The sequence below is a fragment of the Macrotis lagotis genome, chromosome X (assembly GCF_037893015.1).
Source record: "Macrotis lagotis isolate mMagLag1 chromosome X, bilby.v1.9.chrom.fasta, whole genome shotgun sequence".
NCBI lineage: Eukaryota > Metazoa > Chordata > Mammalia > Peramelemorphia > Peramelidae > Macrotis > Macrotis lagotis.
This window is the reverse complement of record NC_133666.1, coordinates 181,025,474-181,030,073: the sequence shown is the minus strand read 5'-3', so window position 1 is coordinate 181,030,073 and position 4,600 is coordinate 181,025,474.

Below are 4,600 nucleotides of genomic sequence, written 5' to 3'. Positions count from 1 at the left end.
CAAAGAATTACTACAGGAAAATTTCCCTGATATTCTGGAAGCAGAGGGCAAAATAGAAATGGAGACAATGCACCCATCCCCCCCGAGAAAAGAGGTCCCAAAAAACCAACCCCCAGGAATATTATAGCCAAGTTCCAGAACTCCCAAGTCAAAGAGATAATATTACAAGCAGCCAGAAGGACACAGTTCAAATATCGTGGAGCTGCAGTCAGGATCACACAGGACTTAGCAGCAGCTAAATTGGAAGCTCGTAGGGCTTGGAATACAATATACTGGAAGACAAAAGAGCTTAGAATGCAGCCAAGAATGAACTACCCAGCAAGGCTGAATTTCCTCTTCCAGGGAAAAAGATGGACTTTCAATGAACCAGGGGAATTTCAAAGGTTCCTTTTGGAATGGCCAGAGCTGAACAGAAGGTTTGATCTTCAGATACAGGACTCAGGTGAAGCATGGTGATTGGAGGAGAGGGGGGAAATATGAGGGACTTAATGAGGATGAACTGCATGTATAGAAAAATGATATTGACAATATTCATATGAACCATCTCAGTTAATAGAGCAGGTAGAGGGAGCTTTTATAATTGAAGCACAAGAGAAAGCTGAATTCGAAGATAAAATATGGTGTAAAAATGGAGTCAATAAGAAAAAAAAGGAAATGGAATGGGAGAAAGAAAAAGGAGAGCGGGAATAGTCCAAGCTATTTCACATAATAAGATTTTTTTTTTATTACAATGAGCTATTGCAATGATATGGAGGGGGGGGAGGCAAGGAGGAATGAGGGAACCTTTGCTCTCATCGGAGGTGGCTAGGAGAGGAAACAGCAGGTATACTCAATGGGGTATAGACAACTGGAGTAAGAAGGAGGGGGGAGCAGGGGGAAGGGATGGGGATGTAACTAAAGGAGGAGAGGATGGACCATGGGGGGACAGTGGTCAGATATAACACATTTTCTTTTTTTACTTCTTGCAAGGGGCTGGGATTGGATGGCCTGCCCAGTATCATAGGGCCAGGTGGATTCTGGGCCTAAGGGGTGGTATGGGGGCTCAGGGCTTCTTGGCCCCAGGTCCAGGGATCTGTCTGCTGTGCCACTCAGCAACCCTACAGCAGAGTCAGAGTGAAAGGAGAGAGAAAATATAGTATATGGTAGTGGAGAAATAAGAAAGGAGGGAGTTGCGATCAGCAATGGCAATTTTGGAAAAATATGGAAGTAACTTTTGTGATGGACTTATCATCAAGAATGTGATCCACTCATGACAGAGTTGATGTTGTTGGAACAAAGACTAAAACACATTTTTTGTTATTATTTCGGGGAGGGTGCAGGGCAAATGGGGCTGGGTGGCCTGCCTGGGGCCACATAGCAGGGTGATCATTGGGTGTCTGGGGCTGGATTTGGACCCAGGTACTCCTGGCTCAAAGGCCAATGCTCTGTCTGCCACCCAGCCACCCCTACTATTATTACTATTTTATTTTATTTGGGGTCTTTTTTTTTTCCTTCTTTTTGGTTTTTGCAGGGCAGTGGGAATTGGGTGGCTTGCATGTCACATGGCTGGGTGATTATTGGGTTTACGAAGCTGAATATGGACTAGGGTGCTCATGGCTCCAGGGCTGGTGCTTCGTCCATTGCACCACCTGGCCATACCTACAATTATTACTATTATTTTTTTAATTTTAATTTTTTTCTCCCCCTTTACTTTTTTGCCGAAGCAAGTCTATCTATATTCATTGGGGGAGGGGTATTTTGTTTACTTGTAAACAAGTATATTTTATTAATGTAAAGAAAAACATTTGTACAAAATGAGAATAAAAATAAATTTAAGAAAAAGTGACTACAGAGCCCATTCATATTCTATAAGTATTTTTTTTTTGTTTGAAAGTGATCAATATTGAAGAGAATGGGAGATACATTGTTGATAAAGTTTTAAAAATCTTGCAAAAAATGAGTGTTGAAAACTATCTTTGAATGTACTTGGAAATTTTTTAAATTAAGTAGAGAGGGATGGCTTAGTAGCACAGTGGATAGAGCAGCAGCCCTGGAGTCAGAAGTACCTGAGTTCAAATCTGGTCTCAGATAGTTAATAATTACCTAGCTGTGGAGTCTTGAGTAAACCACTAAATCTCATTTCCTTATTAAAAAAATAATTAATTAATTAAGTAGAGAAAAATAGGAAAAAATTAATTAAATTAAGGTATACTGATAGGAAAGAAAATTTGATTGTGTTTGAAAAGAAAATTCCTTTGCTTCCACCTACTGGGAACAAAGGAAGCAGTTCTTTGCTGCAAAAATTAGACAAGTAAATTTACTGTACCTCTTGTCTGAAGTTGGAGTTTGTTTTGCACCAAAGTATGTTTCTACAAGGTTAAAAAGGAATAAATAGGAAATAAAATAGACCAAAATACGGTGCAAACTAGGAGCTAATCTCTATTTGAGTTTTAACCAGAATTGGCACAAATCTATTTTAAAATTAAAACACCTGTTTTTTACCAAGACAAAAACCAATAAGCTAGCATTCAAATATGCTGGTCTATTTGCACAGGTTTGTAAGTTAAAGATTGGGAGGGACAGCTTAGAGTAGACCAGAATATAAACAGATCTTGTGCATACATTCACATTGCAACTTGTTTTATTACAATCAGAATAACTTGTTTATGAGGATTTAAAAGTTTGTGATAATGAAAATTTATCATTTAAAAACTAAGATTTCTTGTTCTTTGAAATTTGATAATTCATAGATAAATTAATAGACCAAGAAAGGATAGGGGACAAATCTATGATGAAACAATCTGCAAAATGAATGATTTTGGCTATATTAAATTAAAAAGGTTTTGCATTAATAAAATCAATGCTACCAAAATTAGAAGAAAAGCAGGAAGTTGGAAAGTTGGGAAACAAGCTTCACAACTAGGAGTTCTGATAAAGGTCTAATTTCTTAAAATATATGGAGAACAGCATCAAATTTATAAGATTACAAATTGTTACTCAATTGATAAATGGTCAAAGATTATAATTAGACAGTTTTCAAATGAAGACATTAACACTATATATAATCATATGAAAAAATGCTCCAAATAATTATTGATTAGAGAAATACAAATTCAAACAACACTGAGGTGTCACTTCATATCTATCAGTTTGGCTAAGAAGGCAAAAAGGGAAAGTGATCGATTTTGGATATGTAGTAGGATGATTGGGACATTGATGCATCTCTGGTGAAGTTGTAAACAGATCCAACATTTCTGGAGAACAATATGGAAGTATGCCAAAAAAGCAATAAACTGTTCATACCTTTTGACCCAGAAATTCCAATTATAAGAATATTATATTCAGAAAAATACTATATTCAGAAAAAATTCATAAAAAATGAGAAAAGTCCTGCAAGTTCCAAAATATTTACAGCAGTTCTTTTTAGTACTGGCAAAGAATTGGAAATTGAGGGGATGCGCATCAAGTGGGGAATAGTTACACAAGTTATGGTGCATGAACACAAATGGAATGGGATTGGACTATAAGAAACCATACATGACCAGTCTCTAGAGAAGCATGGAAGGAATTACAGTATCTGTTGCTGAGAGAAGGGAGCAAAACCAAGAGAACAATGTATACACCTTAACAACATTGTCAGATGAGCAACCTTGATGAAAGCAACTCCTTTTAGCAGTTCAGAGAGCTAGGACAGTCCTATTTGATCATTTTTGAACAATGCTATCCGCATCCTAAGGAAGAAAAACAAAACAAAACCCCAAAAAAGAAACCCTTTAGAATATGAACACTACATTCACCTTTTTTTTATTTTAGAAAGATTTTTATTTTGAGTTTTCCAATTTTCCCCCTAATCTTGCTTCCATCCACCTACCACCCACAGAAGGCAATCTGTTAGTCTTTACATTGTTTCCATGGTATACATTGATTGAAGTTGTATGTGATGAGAGAGAAATCATATCTTTAAGGGGAAAAAAAGGTATAAGAGATAGCAAAATTATACAATAAGATATTGTGGGTTTTTTAAAATTAAAGATGATAATTTTTGGTCTTTGTTCAAACTCCACAGTTCTTTCTCTGGATACAGATGGTATTCCCCATCACAGATATCCCAAAATTGTCCCTGATTGTTACACTGAAAAATGATCAGGTCCATCAATGTTGATCATTACTCCCATGTTGCTCTTAGGTTGTACAATGTTTTTCTGGTTCTGCTCATCTCACTCATCATCAGTTCATGGAAATCCTTCCAGCCTTCCCAGAATTTCCATCTCTCCTGGTTTCTAATAGAACAATAGTGTTCCATAACATACATATAGCAGTTTGTTAAGCCATTCACCAACTGAAGGATATTTCATTTAATTTCCAATTCTTTGTCAATACAAACAGTGCTGCTATGACTATTGTTATACAAGTGATGCTTGTACCCTTTTTCATGATTTCCTCCAGGTATAGACCCATTAGTGGTATGTATGGCTGTATCATAGGGTATGCACATTTTTGTTGCCCTTTAGGCTTAATACCAAACTGATCTTCAGAAAGATTGGATGAGTTCACAACTTCACCAACAATGCATTAATGTGCCAGATTTCCTATATCCCTTCCAACATTGATCATTGTCCCT